This window comes from Delphinus delphis, chromosome 6 (genome assembly GCF_949987515.2).
Source record: "Delphinus delphis chromosome 6, mDelDel1.2, whole genome shotgun sequence".
Lineage (NCBI taxonomy): Eukaryota > Metazoa > Chordata > Mammalia > Artiodactyla > Delphinidae > Delphinus > Delphinus delphis.
Genome location: NC_082688.1, coordinates 31,024,021 through 31,045,423, shown reverse-complemented (window position 1 = coordinate 31,045,423; position 21,403 = coordinate 31,024,021). Strand labels below are relative to the sequence as shown.

At 43.5% G+C, this 21,403-nt stretch overlaps 1 protein-coding gene across 1 annotated transcript in view; it reads left to right on the top strand.

Moving 5' to 3' along the window:
- The first annotated feature begins 6,887 nt into the window (after positions 1-6,887).
- The window catches only part of PLPPR1 (phospholipid phosphatase related 1), a 272,467-nt gene continuing 257,951 nt past the window's right edge, over positions 6,888-21,403 (top strand). The window contains exon 1 of the mRNA XM_060014422.1: positions 6,888-6,991. The gene's annotated coding sequence lies outside the window, so the exon portion shown is untranslated. The remainder of the gene's footprint in view (positions 6,992-21,403) is intronic.

Sequence of the window (21,403 nt, the reverse complement as noted above, 5' to 3'; positions counted from 1 at the left end):
ACAACTTTGTTCTTTTTCAAGGTTATTTTGGCTATTTCATGTCCCTTGAAACTCCATATGAATTTTAGGATGGATTTTTCTATATCTACAAAAAGACCACTGGGATTTTGATAGTGTTATGGCCTATATTGTGTCACCTAAAAATTCACATATTGAAATCCTGACCCCCAGTACCTCAGAATGTGACTGTATTTGGAGACTGGAACTTAAAGGAGAAATTAAGTTAAAATGAGGTCATTAGGGTGGGCCCTAACCCAATACGACTGTTGTCCTTATAAGAAGAGGAAATTTGGACACAGACATGTACAGAGGGAAGACAATGTGAAGCCAAGGAGAAGATGGCCATCTACAAGCCAAGGATAACGGTATCTGACGAAATAAACCCTGCCAACACCTTGATTTCCAAAACTGTGAGAAAAGAAATTTCTGTTGTTTTAACCACCCAGTCTGTGGCCCAATCAAACAGATAGGGATTGCACTGAACCTGTACATTGCTTTGGGCGGGGGGGTGAAATTTTTAGATAGGCTGAATTTCATAAGTTTGGGCTGACTGTGTGAAAATGCTCAGCCAGTGGCCAAATTTGTATAAGTTCAACTCGGTAGAGGCATTGCTCCTATACGGGGACCTGCATAAGAAGGTATTCTGTTTTATTGGGGTTGAGTTTATTGATCTTGGAGAGGCAGTTTTCTTAAGGTGCTAGTCATAATTAGAATATATTTACCTGCCCTATTTTCACAGGCAGGAATATTGTGCTCACACTATTATTTTTTTCCCCATTTTTCTTTAAAATATTCCTCTCATTAAGTTTCTAGGGCTGCACGAGTCAGTTTTAGGCTAAAAATAGTAGTTGCTGTTGCTGCCACTGTTCCATGTGGAAAACATAGCCAACTGCTTTACAGAAAAGGAAAAAAATAATTTTCTAGTGTATTCTTAAGATAGCGTAAAAGCCACACTGACAAGGAGCCCCTAAATTGCCAGCAGACTAAGGTTTCCTGCACCAATTTCATGGCTTTTATTATTTTCCTACCGGCAGAACAGAAAGTAGGATTCTTCAGGTTCCTTCTACCCAACACATTGCTTGTGAAGGGCAGAAAATGAAGAATTAGCCTCAAGGTTGGCAAACTATAGATTGTGGGCCAAATCAGCACACCACCTGTTTTGTAGAAAAAAGAAAAAAATTGGAATGCAGCCATTCTCATTCTCAACACTGTCTATGGCTGCAGAGTTGAGTAGTGGCGACAGAGATATGGTCTGCAAAGCCTAAAATATATACTATCTGGTTCTTTACAGAATAAGTTTGTTGGCCCCTGAACTAGACTATGAATAAGTGATGACTGAGTAATTTATTCAGACCTGTCATTTTAAAGATGAGAAAAATGAAGACGCTAATATTATTGAGAGCAAAGGATTCCATGTTGGCAGCTTAGGACAGACTGAAGAAGAGAAACTGATGGACTCTGGCAGACTCACCTCTCCTGGATTGGGCCAGGGTCAGCAGACAGGAACTGCCAACAGTGGAATGTCTACAATATGTGAAGTACAAGGGAGGTAGAGTCATGATTCTAACAACTTCTGATGTGGGGGAGATAACAAGGATGGCACCAGGGGTAGAACCAGAGAGTAGGGGGATCAGTGATAAGTACCTGAGTCCCACCTGTGAGGACATGGAGAACTAGGTAGAATTTCCGGCAACAAAGGTACATAGATCCTGGGGGCTGAGCCATATGAGGTAGTAACTCAGAAGACAAATCATGGTATATAGGGGAATCCAGAAATCAGAGCTGATGAAGTAGTAACAAGCATTAGGTTCAATGTGGGTGAGATGAGTCCATAAATAAGAAAGGAAGTTCTTGAAATCTGTATCAGTCAGGGTCCCAGCGAGAAACATAGGGCACCCTCAAATAAAGATAATCTGAGGAGAGTAGCAGGACTAGTCTGTGTGACGGATAGAATGCGGCAGAAGTGATGGTGTGTTGCTTCTGAGGCAGGGTTGTAAGGGACTGCGGCTTATGTCTTGGGATCTTTCTCTCTCCCTGAGCACATTCTCAAGAAACTCTTACTGGGTTCATGAATACAAGAGAAAGGATCACTCTGATACCAATCACCTGGTGCCCCCATTCTTCTACACCTGGCTCAGGGAGTTGTGAGCAGAGCTGAGACCTTTTCCAATTTAGTCTCCCCCCTCCCCAGCCACTCCCTGTCCCTAGATTCCCATCTGTGAAAACAGAACCAACTTCTTATTGGTTCCGTTCACTCAAGACAATAATGACAGGAGTGCTGAGGGTGAGATCCTGGGGGTGGTCCTTTTCACATTTTGAATGATTTCTTTTGAAGAGAAAGAGTTCTAAGCACTATTGCCTCAACTATTTCATCCTACTTAGGGCGAAAGTTAAATAAATTAGAACATTATTCTGACTGGATTAAGTTGGCCAGAACGAAGCTATCCTTTGAATAATAATGCACTTTGAGCCAAAATGCATTCTCTTTCTGAACCAGAAAAACTAGGATGGGCTTGATGTATATGTTTCCAAGGGGATAAAAACTATCTCCAGAAAGCTGTTTTGCCTTTCTCATCCAACTTCCAGTTTTAGATAATCACATACACAAAACCTTAAAAAACTGTGTCTTTTGACTTCATCATCTATGAAGAGTACCAAGTGTCACAGAACTTGGAAGTCTTTTTGCAAAGTCAACATTTTAGGCACAGAAATTTATTTTGGGCTGTGTATTTATTCATTCACTCCTTAAACATTTACTGAAGGTATACCACTTGCTTCCTTTCTTGAGGCATCAGGGGCATAAAAAAGAGTAAACCCCTGCCCTTGAATGGCTCAAACCAACCTAGGTGGTGGCAAGTCAGACATAAAAAAGGACTTGATGTGTTAAGAATGACAATAAGAGTACTTGGAAAGGGTTATGGGGATAGTTTTATGACAGTTTTTGATATTCCTGGACACATTTTGATTCTTATAATAATCACTAGTTTAGCCCTTACAGTTGTGGCTTAACATTTTTAGTGAACCATATATGGAATTTTTACAAGAAGAAAAATTATAAATCTGTTTGTCTCAGGGTGGTATTTGAAAATGACCAAAATTATAGTTAGAATGCAATTCAAACACTGTGTCTTGTAATTATGAGACAATATTCAGAGCACAACTTATGCACATACTGCATCGCCATAGAGTTATTATATTATTTCAGCAATACCTACCCTAATGGAATTACTTTCATATGATGTTCTAAGAACTGAGATATCACTATAGCATTCATAGTTTGGGAGAGTTTTAGGTTCAAACATTATATCTATTACTGGGTTTTATTAATTTTGAATTTTTTGTATTGATACTATATTCTGAACAGCTAGTTCTCTTAAAAATTTAATAGCTAGCTCTCTAAAAAATTTCATACATAGCCAGGCCACAATACTAGGTTATTTTGCTGATATAGGAGGTGAGGCCATTAGACGTGTTTGTTTGTTGGTAGAGAGAGGTGCAAAGTTTAGGAATTGTCCACTAGGTAGGGGGATGAATGCTAAGTCTGAAATCTGAACTTAAGGAGCATTGAAAATACCTGCAGCCTTTGATATTCTTACCATTAATTTCTTTCAAAACCATCTGAGCCACAACTACTGAGCCCATGTGCCACAACTATTGAAGCCTGCATGCCTAGATCCCATGCTCTGCAACAAGAGAAGCCACCACAGTGAGAAGCCCGCGCACCGCAACGAAGAGTAGCCCCCACTCACCACAACTAGAGAAAGCCCACACGCATCAACGAAGACCCAATGCAGCCAAAAATAAATAAATAAAATTTAAAAACAAAACAAAACCATCTGCAGATGTGTGCATATTAACTGGCTCCGGGCATTCTATTACCTAGGAGGAGTAACACATTAGATGGCTAAAATTAGAAGGAAAGCAAAAAAAAAAAAAAAAAAAAGTGAAAACACACAGCCTGGTGAGCCAATGTCCCTGGGGCTTTATAGCAAGAGATGCTGAGTGCCAGGCAGGAGGGGTCCTTAATCCCTGTGAGGTGTGAGTGGCAAAAAGTGCTGGGGGGGCGTGTGTTACTGCAAACACTTGCCGTCTCCCACTTGCCTCTGGTCCTGAGTGTGGAGGGTGAAAGTTGGGGTTATTCACCATTCACACTGCCACACAGCTTTATAGCATGCTTTTCATTTCATGGATTTGAATACATCAGTGAGCAGGGTGATATGTGAGGGGCCATGGAGGAAGCCACAAGGAAAATTGGAAGGCATCTGGGTTTCATCTGTTTTATTTGTTTAAGCTTAGGAAAAAGGGGAAAAGATCGTAATAATGAAAATGTTAACAACCAAATTAATAAAAGTTACAGAGAGTTGCTATGCAATAGGCACTGTGATAAGTGTTTTATGTACATCATCTTATTTAGTGTCCCCGGTGCTTCCCCCACTCTCCACAAGCAGTAAAAATCGCTTCCTGAAGTGCAGTTCACCCTCTTATAGCGGCACCATAAAGGGATTCCACCTAATTTGCAATTCCAAATTTATAAAGTCTCCTTGACCTTGTTGGTGATGATAGTGTCCCTGGGCATCGAGGGGAGTGGCGTGCCTTTCCTCCTTACCCAAGGCCGGGCTCAGACAGAGGAGAGAGTGCTTCTTGGCCAGGTAGCCCTGGACAGTTACCGTTGTTGGAGGAAGAGCCTCAGTACTGTCTTATTGACAGAGCCACAGAGTTGAGACCTGCACTCACCCCCACCCCACCTCTCTGTTCCAGGTCCACCACTTCTTGGATTCAGAGCCCTCGCTCATCTCGGGCTTACACAATGCCAGGGCAGGGAGAATGGCTTTCTGCCTCAAGGCCCTGCCTACACCAACACCCTGAAATTCCAGTGAATGCTATTCACTGTTCTGAAGGGAAAGTGGTAACAAGCAGATCTGTCTTGGATGCCTTCCAAGAAGCTTGGTGCCCAAGGGAAGGCCTGAGATAAAAACAGGCATGGAAGTAGGAGCCCCAAGAACTGTGAGGGCTTCACTCTAGGGACTCTGCTGTTTTGCAGAAGAACCTGATCTCCCCTGCCTCGTAGACACTCAGACTCACTGTTCTTCAAGCAAAGAGATGCTGCAATTCTACTCCCTTCAAGGAGCTGTGGAGAGAAGGAACCAACCACTAACACTCAGGGCACTTGCACTTTTTAAACCTTCCCCTTTCTCATCCTTATTTTCCTTCCTTTTTCTATGTCTTTTCTACTAAACTTTGCTTTTGTTGGTGGTATTTAGACACACTGTTTTCTCTCCTCTGGGTGTGCTCTAGGGTTTTATCTAATTGTCCTGCTGTTCTAGTGTCACTTGGCATTATTATTGGGGAGATGAATGGGATAGGAGTCAGAGTTCAGCAGTAAGGCATCTGCTCGTCTGCAGTACATAGTGGAAATGCTCAGAGGTGAACTTTAATGAAAGCTTGGAAAAATTTGCACAGAGTAGGCTGTCTTTTATCCCACCAATGCTGGGGTGACCAAAAGGTAGTCCTTTTCTGGAGAGACCAAAACTGAACAAACAGGAGGTAATAATATCTTTACAGGGAGTTCCCTGCTTGGGATGGCTTTTCTTCTGTAGGAGAGAAAATGGGGTGGGGGGGGGGATACAGGGTGGTCAAACACGGAGGAGGTTGAAAACGGAAGCTCTTGAATGTGTCCTAACCACTGGCTTGTTTTTTGCTCATAGAACAATCTCACCAAACAGAGTTTCCACTTCACTCGCAAAGCCTCTCACCCAGCAAAGCCTCTCAGGCAGCATCTCCCCTGGCCTCAGGTTACTGCGCCATCGCCACAGCGGGCTCAGGTTCTCTTACTGGACTTTCTTCGCGTTGACAGTTCTTCCACTTTACCAAGTAGCCAGAATCCCCACTTGCGAACGATTGCTTTGGCGCTTCGGCATTCGAGGCAAGGGGGACAATGGCTCTATTGTTCTTTTGGCCTTCTTGACTAGAGCAAATGTCTCTTCCATCTAACCCTGTCACCAAAGGAGACTGAGTCTGGAGCCCTCCAAGACTCACCTTCCTTCCACTTCCGCTTTGTTCTTGGAAGAGGGTTTCGTGGGCCCCTCCCCTCGCCCCAGCAAACCTGTTTTGGGACCCGAGGAGACAGTCGCCTCTTTCTGCTCTTCACAGAGTGGAAGTTGGGAGAGGGAAAAAAGAAGCGCGGATCAGGAAACTGGTTTTAGTTCAGATTCGACCTGCTGCCTGTGGTTCCTCCTGGACTACTAGGGACACGCACCTGGGTGCCCCGCAGCGCAGAGGCCACACAGCGGTCCACGGGAGCCCCGGCCAAGCGCTAAAAATTCACGGAGAAGGAGAGCCAGGCGTTGCGAGGGCTCGGAGCTGAAACCGCGGGCGCCAGGGAGTCCCCACGCAGGGCGCACCTTTGCGGTTGGGTTTCCCAGCTGCCTTCCGGGAACCCCGCCGAGCCCCCTGCGGCTCCGGGGGGCAGAGCCTAGCTCGCCTCCAACCGAAGCTCTCCTCACTCTGCCTGCGCTCGGGAGTGAGCGCTCAGGGTCCCCCTCTGAGCATGCGCAGCCCGGCGCCCTCCACCTCCTCTCTCGCGCCCCCCTCCGCCCCCCTCGCCCGCTAGCCTTTTGCTCCTTCCTTTCATTAAACAAACAGGAGATCCTGAAACCTGGACCCTGTGCTAGCTGCAGCTCAAGGAGGAGGCGGAGGAGGAGGCAGAGAGCGGGATGGGCGCTGAGGGGGATCCGTGATCCCGCGCTCCCCGCCCCACGCGCGCGCGCACACACACACACTCTCTCTCTCACACACACACACACACACACACACACACTCGCACAAACACACGCGTACACGCCCGCGCCGCGCGCTCGCCGGTTGGATCTCCCACGCAGGCGGAATGCAGCAGAGCCCGGGGAGCGGGTCTCCGACCGCTGCTTGAATGCACCTCGCTGCCGGGAGCCGGACGGCCCAGTAGGGCGCACGGGAGGAGGGTCCGCCGAGAGAGGTGAGTGGGGCGCCCGCAACCGCGGGCAGCTCCGGGACGCCGGGGCGGCCGAGTCAGGTTCCCCGCTGGGAGCTGCGGCGCAGGTGGCTCAAACCCAGCTTGCGGGCATTAAGGTGCAGATGAAGGCGGCGCAGGGGCGGTGCAGGGGAAGAGGGCGATCCCAGTAAGGGTCGTCTCCTGCGAAGTGTCAGGTTGACCCAGCGGAAAGCTACACCCTCCCTGCTCGTAAACTTTCCTCCCCTGTCATTTGGGAAACGTGGAGACAAAGGGGGCGTGGAAGCTCCCTCCGTCCCGTTCCACTCTCCTGGCTGCGTTACAGGCTGCGCCGGGAGCCGGCGTGCGGGCGGGGGCGCCCTGCAGGTGGCTGGGGCCAAGTCCTCCCTCCCGGGCGGGGGTAGGGATTTCTCAGCCCTGGCTGTAAGCGTGGCCTTTGATTTTCCCTCAGGCGTGGGCACCTGTCATCCTTTCCTCCTCCCCCACCCCGCAGCCTAGGCGCCTCGTAGTTTGCGGGGGGGGCGGGTGTCGCCTGGAGAATTGGAGGGGCAGCCTCTGGCTTTCTCATTCAGCACCAGTGCCACGGGAGCCGGGGGGAGGCTCGGGCCAGTGCGGGGATGAGTGATGAGTTACTAAAAGGCTTTGCCATAATCACCTTCTGGAAACGCTGGGCGCCGGGTTCTCTCCTCCCTCGGGAAGGTGCTGTCTTCACGCACACCTAGGTGGCAGCCTTGGGAGCTGGGCTGGGCTGCTGTGGCGTGGCTGGGGCTTTATTTTTGCCCCGGGGTTTTATGACACAAACATGTGGAATATGTGGAGGATTCTGGGTTATTTTTCTTTGTGGGGATACCGTATTCCCTTTTAACCTCTTTCGTGGGAGAGATTCTCTGCAGCATGGTATCTAGCTGGTGGACAGGCACCGTTCTGAATCTCTCTTCGGTCCCAGGGAAGAGGTCCCGAGAAAAGGATTCCCTAAAATGCCAGTTGCATTGGGGTGGGGTCTCAGAGTGCGGAGCGCCTGCTGGCACCTGGGAATCGCCTCAAATCTAATGGTCCTTTGAAACAGCAGAGCCTGGTCAGTGTGTGAGGAGTCCAGGACTGGGACAAAGGGGATTGGAAGAGGGCCAGATGATGGCTGTTTAGGAGAGGAGCCACTAGAGGCCAATTGAGGCGAGAAGAGGTCGAGCGGGAAGCAAGGTACCCTTGCAACCTTCACTGAATTCCTCTACCCCTTCTCTTACTTCTCCTGTGTTTGGTGGCTTTTATTCATCGGGTGGGACTCTAATTTGGAGATTTCTGGAACGTCACATTTGGAGAATAGAAGGCTTGACTATTCCTGAGCTAACCTTGAGCAAATTAGTTCTGTAAGTCTAGGAAATACCATGTTCAATTCTGTTTTGGCGTTTTATTCACACCTGGAAGGTGGGGTAGGCAGACAGGTATATTTGGGGGGTGGGTGGGTTCTGTACCTTAGGAGGCTTGAATTTGTAAGAGACGTGTGTGTGGAGAGCCTGGAAGCCAAGTTGATGCTGACAGAAGGAAACACTAGAAGCTCAGATCCAGTACTTGTGACTATGGGTTGCCAGAGAGTATTCTCTTCACTTTAAGATGACTTGCAGAGTCCATCTCACTGCTGCTCTGGGGACCTTTTTTAATTTTAAACATTTTGTAACTTCTTTTAAGTGGGAGAAAGCATGATATACATGAGGTTAATTAAGAAAGTTCAGTTATGAGAGAGACCTTGACTTGTAAGTCAACATTGCCAAAGGTGAAGAAGTTATTGAGAAAAGAAAAAAAAAAAAGAGCGGAATTGGAAAGGGTTGCATATTATTAAAACAGCTTCACTTTTATAAATTTTAAAAAGCATTCAGTAAGATGGAAATCTGACTTTTTTTTTCTTTTTTCAAACAACTGGTGAAGTAAAGACCTTTCCAGAAATATTTTCAAGTTGAAATTGGCCTAGTGGGGGTTTAAATATAATTGTCAGCATATGTCCCTTTTTATTGCATGGTGAATATTCACATCATTTTCAATGCAAATCTTGGCAAGAAAAGATTAAGATTTCTTTTTTTTTTGGTTTTTACTAGAGCTCTATTTTCTTTCTTTATGATGTATTTCCTCTTCCTACATCTGCAAGTTCAATTCATTTTGATTATATTCAGAGTCTATTTTCAAGTTTTTATTGACCACCTATCCCATATTTAGCATTGAAGTTCATCTAATAATGTATAACATCGTTCTGGCCCCTAAAGTGTTTATAATCTAGATGTCAATACAGAATTAACACATATGAAATAACTAGAGAGTAAGATAGGTTTGTACTGTCCTGTGAGCTCTTAACATGCATGGCATATACTCCATTCTCCCTCCTGGCCTTTTCTCAACATTCAGAAAACACACATCAGCACTTACTATGTGCTGGAGTCTGGAGAAAGAAAAACACGGGGAAGTAAAAAATAGTCCGAGCTTTCAAGGATGAGGAAACAGGTATTTAGCTAACTATGATGCAATCTGATTAACTGTTATTGTTGTAGGGTAAATCAAGTGCAAATAGTAGACATGCAAGTGATTTTTTTTCTTCCCCTATGGGATTTGACCAGACGGTCTTTGAGATATTTTTGAAAAATGAATAGTTTTTACCAGGTAGGGAAGGATAGAAAGGACATTCTAACAGAGGAAACGTGAGTGTGCCTAATGAGTTAGGGTAACTATGAGCCGTCCCATGTGGCTAGAGCACAGGGTACTAGAGTGTGGATACAGAAATGAACAGCAGCTAGGTGACACTAATTAACAACTAATGCTGTGGAGTGTTTGGATAGGGATATGCCCAAGATGCTATGGAAGCACAAAGGGAGGGCATCCACCTAAAGGAGATTAAGAAGATCAAGAAGGTTTCTTAGGGTGGTTGAGGTGACCTAAGTCTTGAAAGACAAGAAGAGAAGGGCTTTCCAGGCAGAAAAAAAGCTATCTGAGAACTGGAAGTTGTTCTGTGTGGCTGAAGTGAGAGATGTGAGTTCTTAGCTCTGTGGAGTAGCAAACCATCAGGCCAGAGAAATAAGCAGAGATCAACTGTGAATGGAAATATCCCAAGCAAAGGAGCTTCAGTTTTATCTGAAAGGCTGGGAAAGAGTTTGCAGGTTGGGAGAGTTTGAGACATAATCAGATTTGCATCAGAGAAAGATAGCTGTGACCACAGTGTGGAGGATGGATTGGAGGTGGTGAGACTGGAGGCAAGGAGCTTATTGTGGAAATACAGGCGTGAAATGATGAGGATGGTGGCAGTGGGGGTGGAGAGGAGAAGATATGTCCGGGAAACAAGTGAGAAAGTCAACCTTGCTAATCTAAGAGGCCTCCTCTGTGTGTTCCCATACTACCCTCTGCTTTTCTAGAATTCACTTGCGTAGGTCTCTTTCCTGTGTCTGGAAGGAAAGACATTCACAGCTGCATCTCCAGCATTCATTACAGTCTTGGTACAGAATAGGGACTCAATAAATATTTGTGGAATGAATGATTAAATTAATGAACGAGGAAACCCAGTCATGAAGCAATGATTCCTGCATTAGAAGAGTAGACGCTAAATCATGGCTTCCATTTCTCCAAGGTGATCAGCATTTGGGAGATCAGTGACAAAATGACCCAGGAAAACTGCCTTTATGAAAAACTGTCCTGTGAAGTGCCGATAAGAAAGCAACCTTGTGACATCACATTTTTTATATCTAAACATTATATTATTGGCTCATCTTGGTAGCAACAGCATTTAGCACAGTTCCTGATTCATAGTAAGCTGGAAGTAAATGTGAATTCTCTTTTTCTCCCCCTTTACTTGTCAGAATGTCCTGATTTTATGTGCTTTGCTCAAACTTTTAAGATAATCTGGGACCCGGGAGTTTGGAAGCCACAGTGTCTCATTTAAAGAGCTCGTAGCATCTTGGCATCCTGGGATAAGGGCCAGACCACCCGTGTTCCCATCTTCAAACACGCAGCCCTAGGAACTGGGTCCCTTACTGAGCCAAACCTGAGTGTATTGAGTTCCAATCTTTTTTTTTTTTTTTTTGTCAGTGCAAAAAATAAATTTTTTGTTGTTTCTTAATTTTTTTGGAAGTGGAAAATCTTAAATGTACAGCTTCAGCTTGTTGAGTTGCCATCTTAAAATCCCAATAAGAGATTTCAGAATGGATAAAACATGAGAATTTGTTTCAGGTTGACTCCAGGGGTGAAAGAGGGGTACCAAAGATAGCACTTTGGGTTTGAACTTTGGTAGCTGGATGAAGGGTGGCAGAGGAATGAGGAGAGAGGTTAGCTCAGAAAAGTGAAAGGCTCAATGCTGTTTTGTGGGGAACTGATTTTGGGGTAACACTGGAACATCCTGGAAAGCACATAGTACAGATTCCAGCATGTACTGATTTCACAGTAAATACCAACTACTGTTTTGATTAAGGGAGAGGATGGGGAGCAGGGGACCATAGAGCCAAAGACTAAGTCTCAGCATTTAGCAAAATATAGGGGTTAAGGAGAGAAACAGGTACCGTAGAATACTCAGGCAATATGGGAAGGAACTGGAGTGAAAGTAAAGGCCTCAGAGAATCATGAGAAGGAGTGGTCAGACTTCACAGAAGCAATCCTACCTATGTGCCAGGCCTTGTGTGAGTGCCTACATGTGGAATCTCATTTAATCCCCACACCACCTGCAGTTCTCTTCTCCATTTGACAGCCAAGGCAGCCCAGACAGAGAGATTCCAATAGCTTGTCCAAAATTACCAGACCGGGAAGTGGCAGAACCAGGTCACCAAGCCCATTTTAATAATCCTACCAACTCCTTCTCCGCATCCAAGGTATAAATTACCAGGATGATTTTAAGTGCAGAGAGGTTGAAAAGATTGAAAGTAGGGAACTGGAAAAAAAAAAAGGCAATGAAATGGAGTTTCCTGGTGACCATCGAGAAAGCAGTTTTAGTACAGCACATGCTCAGAAGCTGTATCTCAGGGAATTCAGTGGGGAACGGGAGGTACGAAGATCCAGGCAAGACGTACCTGTCAGTCATTTATGAAGTCGGGTGGGAGAAGGAGTTAGGATACCATAGGGGGAAGGAACAGCGAGCCTCAAATGCAGTTTTTATCAGTGGGGAGCAGATGGGTAGAGCTGGTGTCTGAGGAGAAAACGTGTGGGAAATGAGAGCAGGAGAGAAGAGATGGAGGAGAAAGGATGCCTCTCTCCAAGAGCATGGAAAGATGGATTCATGCTCTTCTCCCCCAGAACTAAATGACGGAGGTGCTTACCAAAGCACAGAGAGTTCAGATCTTTGAGAGTCCTGGAAACATAAGGAGCCTCTGAGTGCCGCGCGCTAAGGTGTCACTGGGACGTGTAGATGATGAACCTTGTTTATGTAGCACAGTGGCCAAGGGTGCAGACTCTGGGGCTAGATAGGTTCTATTTGAATTTTGGCTCTGCTGCTTATCAACTATGCAACTTTGGGCACACAGTTTACTTCTCTGTGCCTCAAATTACTCTTGCTCTTAAGACGGAGATAACCATCTTAACACATCACATAGAATTGTGGGGATTATATGAGTTAACATTTGTAAATCTTGGCACAGAGTAAGTGCTCAATAAATGGTAGGTATTATGTGTGACAACAGTCAGGTTAAAAATAAAATTTTGACTTTATTTTCAGGACTCTAGAGATTGTGTGCCTCAGTGTTTGTTTAAAAAATTATTTTGGTTGGTTAATAAATAGCTGGCTCTAATCCTGTTTTCCTAAGTGCAGGAATTAAATCAACCGACACAAACATGGCAGGGGCAGACCAACTCCACCGTCATAAGCCTAGGTGTGTCTGCCTATAACATTTGCCTAGTTGCCTCCTCCTTGTGCCTGTCTGGGAAGATGAAAGTTTGCTTGCCTTAGGCTGGTCCTCTCATTCTTCAGCCTCAGTTCATCACACAACAGGTGCTTAGCTGTTTAGCAAGTTGTTTTCAGGGAAGTGACTACATGTATTAATTACAGCACTGCTTTGGTACTGGGGGATGTAAACTCTAAATATCTCAAATGTGAGGTTTGCATCATTCTTTGGGAGTTAAAAGCCTTTCTCCTTCTTAGAAAAGTTTGTACTGTGTTCTAAAATAGAATCCCCAGTGGATATGGAAGCCCCATCATCTAGCTAGTTGGCAACAGGTCAGTGATGAGAGCTTAGGTTTGAACATAACCCAGTGCTTTTTGCATTACACTCTGCCAAATACTTTTATTATTGCTCTGTAATCAAAGACTGATTTTTGTGTGCTTGTTTCATCCATCCTATTTATGTTTCAGCCAGATTAAATTTATTACATTTCCCCAACTGAGATTTTTCTTTCTCACCTTTTGGTCTTTGGCCATGCTATTCTCTCTTTCTGGAATTTCCTCCTTGCCTTCCCCTGCCTAACTCCTTTGGTCCTTTAGGTCAAAGTCACTTCCTAGGGAACGTAGTCCTGACCTTTGGGCAGTAAGTAGGGTTGGCTTCCCTTTCTATGTATTTCTATTGTCCTCAACTTTGTATTTTCAGCACCTTTCATAGTGCTTGTCACATAGCAATTGATTGGATTGATTGTAATTCATTTTTGGATTGAATGACTGACAGTGAATGAATCTTGTCCTCTCGAGTCATTGCTGATGCCCCAGTCATGCAGCTTCACGTTATAGAAAATCATAGAATTTTCATTCAGAAGTTCACTGGAAATTTTTTAATCAGACTTTTAAGTGAAACAAGATGAGGAGACTGAGAACCAGAGAGGTTCAGTGACTCGCCTGAGCTAAGTAGTGTGAGAACCAAGACCAGAACCCCAGATTTCAGATGCAGCGTCTACCCAGGGCCTAGATCAGGGTGAGCTGAGGGAGGCAGAGTCATGTAATTGCAGGGTTGGTTTCCGTCTTTATTTAAAATTTTGAGGTTTTATTCATCATGGATTTTTTGCATTAATTTAATTTTTTAAAATATTGCATTAAAATATTGTTTATCTTGATTACTGAGTTTTTGGTCACCCCTTTAAATTTTGTGCCCAATGTAAGTACCTTTCTGGCCTCACCTTAGTCCTGGCTCCGTTATTTCCACTTCCTAGCCTTCATCATTGGTGTAAGAATGCAGTTACACTGTGGAAGGCAAGGGCCCTAACTGAAAATATCAAAGGAAACAACATTTAACATGGTGGTATGAGCTGTTAAGAAACGTTTCATGACCTGGCTGATCTGCTAATTAGTAAATGTTACATTCACAACATAAAAGCAAGACCAAAAGGAGAAAATAAAAGTTGAAAGAAGCTCTTGAAAGAAGCTTTATCATCTATCTATCTATCTATCTATCTATCTATCTATCTATCTATCTACCTCAGGACCAAGGGACAATGTAGAGATTGTCTTCATTTATAAGTTTATGTATATGGTTGTTTATATATGTCTATATTTTTGATTTTTTTGAAGACACAAAATGGAAAAAGGAGAAAATTATTCTACTCATCAACTTGGTGGGTCTTGGCTTGTGGCACTGCTGTCCTATTTTGAAGATTTGAAGTCAGACGGTAAAAAAAATTGGCCATTTCTGCCCCAAAACTAAGAAAGGAAGGAAAAGAAACATTAATGGAAAGGAGAAAAAGAGATAAAGAGAGGACATTTTGAGGGAATATCTACTAAGTACCATCCAAGGCACTGCTCTCAAGTCTAGAATGGGCTTTACATACATTATTTCATTAATTTCTACAGCATGCTAGAATAGGTGTTCATCTTTCCATTTGACAGCTGAGCAAAGCAAGTCTCAGAAAGGTGAGTTAGTTTACCCAAGCTCTCACAGCTGGAGCTGGATTCAAACCCAGGTCTGAGTTCAAAGACTATGCTCATCCCACTTCATCTTCTGCTTCTCCAAGGCTTGGGATGACAGATCACCTTGTCACCTCCTGCCATCACTGAAGCCTTAGGTGCAGGGCTTCAGCGGCTTGTCTGGGTTTGCTGAATGGAAAATCAGCAGTTAGCTCCCATTCCTGCTATTATTTCCTCCTTGTATGGTACATTTATCTTTTCCTATTCATCAATAACAACAGAAAGCAGAGGTGTATACGCATAGGAAATAAATACCCCTCTTTGTGTGAATATCATAAATGTTTACATGACATGAAAGCACGTATTTTATATCACCTTCATTATGTTAGAGAAGGCGTTTTCTTTGGGTATTATGGCATCAGGTGCTCCAGAAATGCTCACAGACACAGACTGATGAAAAGGTGATCATAATTGCTGGAGCAAATCTGTCATGATGAGGGGTAGTGTATTTGCACAACTGACAGGGTTTCGGGGTTTTTCTTTTTTTAATAAATTTATTTATTTTATTTATTTATTATTTTTGGCTGCATTGGGTCTTCGTTGCTGCGCGTGGGCTTTCTCTAGTTGCAGCGAGTGGGGCTACTCTTTGTTGCGGTGCGTGGGCTTCTCATTGCGGTGCTTCCCTTCAGTAGTTGTGGCTTGCAGGCCCAGTAGTCCTGGCTCGTGGGCTGTAGAGTGCAGGCTCAATAGTTGTGGCGCAGGGGCATAGTTGCTCCGCCGCGTGTGGGATCTTCCCGGACCCGGGCTCGAACCCATGTTCCCTGTGTTGGCAGGCGGATTCTTAACCACTGCGCCACCAGGGAAGCCCTGGGGTGCCTTTTTTTTTTTTTTTTTTTTTTTTCTTGCGGTACGCAGCCTCTCACTGTTGTGGCCTCTCCCGTTGCGGAGCACAGGCTCCGGACGCGCAGGCTCAGCGGCCATGGCTCACGGGCCCAGCCGCTCCACGGCATATGGGATCCTCCCGGACCGGGGCACGAACCCGCGTCCCCTGCATTGGCAGGCGGACTCTCAACCACTGCGCCACCAGGGAAGCCCTGGGGTGCTTTTTTTATTGACGTTTCTGATGAGTAGCATGGAGCCCTGACCCCCACGCCGAACATGTTAAATTCAATGAAATCAGCAGTCAAGTGGAATCAGATATAATTAACAAGAAATAAAATCTGGTTGAGAGTAATGCTGTTCAGCTCAGAGCTCTATAAGCTGAGCATGCTTTATCATTATTCCCATCTCCCAGTCTTTGCTAGCGGTCGCTTCCAGGCAAACCCACACACTCAAATGCCCTAATAATCAGCCCACAGCCTTCTCTCCTGGGGGTCACAGGAACTGAAAAAAAATGTAAGATCTTTTCATTCACACTTGTATTAACTGGAAAAAAACATTATCTGTCTTTTTTTCCCCTCATTGTAAATGTAAGGCAATATCTCTAGGTTTGAGAAAATCTTTTGGGTTTAGTGTTTTACATGGGCTGACTTGTAACATGTGACACAATTCCTAGCTGGGCTAGTTTGGAGCAATTAGAGTATTTTAGGAATCAAAGAACCAAACCAATTATAATTGTACTGCAGTGTTATACAAAATGCAGATATAATGAAGTGCATGGTGTAGAAAGTAAAAATCAGTCATATTTCTGCCCCAGCCTCTTCCCCAGAAAACCACTGTCAGTTGTTTAATGTATATTCCTCCATTCTTGGTCCATTAACATTTACATATGCTATTCTTTTTTCTTTAAAGGTGGGGTTATACTTTACATATTATTTTATCATTTACTTTTAGTTACAATTTCAAATGAAAACAATTTCTTTAGATTAATAAGCATTTGGTAAATATTACTGTTGTATGAATAGGATGAATGCTGCTTTCCATCCTAAAATAGAGCTCAGCTGACATATCCTAGGGTCCTTTGGCCATCTGTCCTCATATATATTTTGTAGATACAGTCAATGAGGAATTTTCTGAGCTCTTTCTAGGAGCCACCAACTATACCATGTGCTTTTCTGGAGCTCACCGTCTATCTAGCAAGAGATAAAATAATGAGGGGACTTAATTTGAACTTAATAAACAGCAACAGCTGTAAATTCTCCTTGATTCACGGAATTGCTGGAAGGGCTAGTCTATTTCAATTGTTTTTATTTTTCTAGATGAGAAAATTGAGGTCCATCGAGGTTAAGTGACTTGTCCAAGGTCCCATAGCTGGTGATTGGAGAGGCTGGGAGGACAGGCTGGTTTCCAACCTATTAAGCCAGTGCTGATTCCATTACACCTGACTACAAAACAGCCCTCACATCCAGAAGAGGGAACAAGGGAACTCACTTCACACACACTAGCTTGACCAGTGACTCTCTAGCAAATTGAAACTCATGCTTTATGTAAATATGGTCACCCTCAAGCTGCTGCGGGTACTGCCTCCCCACCCTCATCCTCCCTGCCTGTCTAACCCCTGCCCGAGCTCCATCTTTGCCTCCTGCATGGCCTGATAATCTCCCATTTCAGTAACACTTTGAAGTTAGGCAACAATCTGACCATGTTGAGATGGGATGGTGGCCACATTACCTAAAGAGAGTGTTCTTCTATAGACATATTAGCAGAGATTTAATTTTCAGTTTTGCTTCTTGCCATCTTGAACTTTAAGGAATGAGTTCCAAAACAAGTGCATTTTACCTTCCAAGTTTAATCAAGGCATGAACTCTTCCTTATATTAACATGATTTTTCTCCATGATGGGGGCATGAATACTCTAATTATCCTTCACTGCTATGGTGGCAGGGTCACGTGGTGGGTTAACAGCTTGGACTATGGGGTCAGATGGACCTGGGTTCTAATTCCAGCTCTGCCGTTCACTTAAATTGTGATGTCAGGCCAATCCCTTGGTCTCTCTTAAGTCTCAGATCTCTCATCTGTGAAATGGAGATAGTAAAAGTGCTCCGGCCCCGAAAGAGATTTTGTAAGGAATATATGAATTACTTCCTTTAACATCGAGTTTAGGACATAATAAGGACTAAGGAAATTGTAGCTACTATTATTCATTATTTATGATACACAAGATGTATAACAGATATAGCCTTCAGAACCACTTAGATGTCAAGCTTTACTGGGTTGTCACATTTTCTTTCATAACACTCTAAACCTTCTTTTTAAACAATAAGACTTAAACCAAACATCTGAAAATATGACTCATTATGCCGGTAACTCCCAAACTTTGTCAAGTCTTTGTCATAATATCACCTTCAGAGGTGAACCATGGAATTCTGGAGAATAGCAAGAGGTGGGAAAATGGAGGGGTTTGGTCAATACATTGAAGCCCTGCTTTAAATAATAAGTGTTAGCCCTCTTTCTTTGCATTATTCTACTTTCATGGAAATGCTTGGGAATTGATGAAAATGTGTGCCTTTTTGAAACATGAAGACAGCATTATTAATCACTCCTAGTTAAATACATGCTTTAAGTCTCACTTTCCTCAGCAGTACTTGTAGATTATCTAGATGTAGACATACATGTATGCTTGCATAGACTCATAGAACCTGAAGTGTGGATGGCAAGAATCCAGTCACTCACTCAGTGCTGGAGTCTCCCCTTTCACACCATATAACAAGAAGCTGTCCAGCCTCTCCTTTTCAGCACCAGGGCCCCATTCCTTCCTCTTGTTGGTGACCATGATAGATGTACCCAAGATAGAAGCTGATTGGATCTGAGCTGTGGTTGGCCAGGATCATGAGAGCTGAGGCAGAGAAGGTAACCTTGGTGCATATCAAGCACTCAGATGTACATTCATCTCAGGACCTTTGCACCAGCTGTTAGCTCAGTCTGGAATGCCTGCTTTGCAAAAATCTACATATCTCTCTTTCTCTCCACTTCATACACCTGCTCACATGTCATCACATAAGCCTTCCCTGGTCGCTTTGTCTAAAATACCCAGCCCATTCATCTTTAACTCTTTATTCTGCTTTAAATTTCTTCATTAGTATTGATTACCACCATGCTGGGTTTTAACCACCTTGCTTTTTAGTATATGTTTACTCGTTTATCTGTTTGTAGTCTGTCTCCTACTAGAATGGAAGCATCACAAGATGAGGGATTCTGCATGTTTTGTCCATTTTTATATCCCCAAGACTTAGAAGAGTGCCTGTCACACTCTATAAAGTTAATTCAAATTTACTGAATAAATGAATTAAAATGTAAAGAATAATTAGCACCTTGAGGGTAGATCTAAGAAACCAGTAGAAATCAAGTCCAAATCAAGTCCAAAAGACAGGAGAGTGAGAAAACATCTAAAAATGTGAGATAGTTCCAGAGACCCAGAGCTGGGCAGATCTGGGAATGTATGCTGGGAAACGAGGCCCAAGGTAGGGTGTGGTCGAAGAAGATTGCTCTGAACGAGGCAGAGGTGTCTCAGTTGCAACCACTGGCTCTCAGACACAGGGGGCTCTGGTGGGCGGGGCACATGCCATTGAGCATACTTCTGCAGGAAAGAGATCATTTCATTGCAGAAAACTTGAAACATTAAACAGATTGAGTTAAATTCTGCCTCTCTTTAGCTATGTGGGGCCAGTTGGCCAGGCTAAGGGGTACAGCTCATGTGGAAGAAGACGAAATTAAGTGATGCCCAAGAAATCTAGCTTCATTTTATATAGAGACTCATTTGTATAGCGCTACAACAAAATGAGCAAATTGGACGCAGACTGTGTACTTATAAGGAAAATAAGATTGGAAAACTAAAAGTATTTAGCATATGCACCTTCTTACCTCTATATGTGACCCACTATTGAAGCAATGTACATTTGTATAGGAAATCTTGTTATCTTGGGATCTTTAAATGTGAAGTTACTTCTGATGACTAGGTTCGGTTCTGAGTACAATGCTGACAAGTGTTCTGTGTGGTTTGTTGCATTTGTGTGATCTGGGGCACAGCAGCCAGAGGCAGCTCTGTGGAGGACAGGATTGCCCTGAAGTTGTCCCGGAGTTTCTCCTGGAGAAGCTGTAAAAGGTGTGGCGGTATTGCCTGAACACCCAAGGCCAGGTCTTGATCTCTGTGGATTTCCTTGGAGAACAATTATTGGATTTTTTATAGTTCTTTTGCTTTGAGCAGAAGTTTTCACTCAAGTAATTTCACTCAGGTAATTTCACTTATGTAAATATCAACTATGTAGAAGAAACTTACCAAAACTAATTGAAAGGAAATGTAAAATTCTTGGAAAGTTTAACTAGGTAAAAGAGAGTCTGCCAGTTAAAGGATGTCATTCTGTGAGTCTTCAGGACAAGCCAGCCTTGAGGCAAGTGATAACAACCTAAACTCTATACCTTTATACATGGAGAAAATAGAATTTATAGGAAAAGAACTGAAAGAAGAGAAATCTAAACATTCAGAACTGAGTGAACTGATTGTCTGGTGTTACAAGAAGGGTAAAGTCGCTAGAGAATAAATCGGAATTTATCGTATCACTAGTACCTTTTCTAACAGGGCATCTGGCAGAGAAAATTCCCCGTAGTCTTTCACCAAGAGGGGATCTTTCCCCTCTCTTCCTCTCAGATCTCACTTTTGCTATAAATCTTTGTTCCTCTACCTTTTCCTTGAATTCAAGATTCTCTTTTTTTACTGGATCCAAGGGGAAGATTCATGAGACTAGGGCTTATTTTTCCTCTTGTTCTCGCAGAAAGCATGTAGGGCCACCCCAGGGAAACTTTCTGTCAAGGAATTTTTCTGCACTGTCACATCCTTCAATAGCAAAGAAAATATCTACCCACCAAGTTTTCCTCATTTTTCTCTCCCTGGTGTTAGATCCACTCCACCTCCATCCTAAAAATAATGATGTTACCTTTAAGGTAGATTCAGCTTTCAAGTAAACTTGCTCCTGAACATCCAGAAGGAAGAAATGAGAACTTTTCTTTTTCTTCAAATCGAGAATTATTTCTCAATTTGTGTTTAGGAAATGGCTGTAACTTCAGTGATTATACTTTTGACCAAAAAGAAGTTTTATCAAATTACAGTTCCTTGGGTAATATTTTATAAATCAAGGTGATTTAAATATTGTTAAAACATGGGTTAAAAAGAATAATTGTTCCATTATTATAGGAGATGAAACATAAACTTCCCCTTAACAGTTATTCCATGTGAACTTCAGCTTGGAGTTTCTCCTCTGACAGCTTCCCAGGCTTCAACCCCTTTTCTCCAGACCTACCTTTCCATTGCAGTTGTCTTTGTCTGCCATCTTTCCCATTTTAGACAGTTCTTGCTGCGGTCTTTACTACCCAACTCCACCCCCTCCCCCCAGACAACTTTGCAGCCCATTCCCACTCCCAGCTCCTGAGAGAGAACATAAAGATCATTTGGAAACGGTGGAATGTAGTGGAAAGTATGAGATTTCAATCAAAAGGTCTGAGTTTTAGCCTTGACTACATCACTTACAGTGTGACCTGAGAGTTTTCTTAATCTCTCTAGATTTAATTGTTTGTTTGTAAAATGAAGACAAGGGTAACTCATAAAGAATTGTTCTGAGATAATTTGTGAGAGGGTGAACTCTAAAACTCTGCAAAAGTGTCTTATTAGTATATTATTTCTAATTCAGCGCCATCAGCCATCATTTT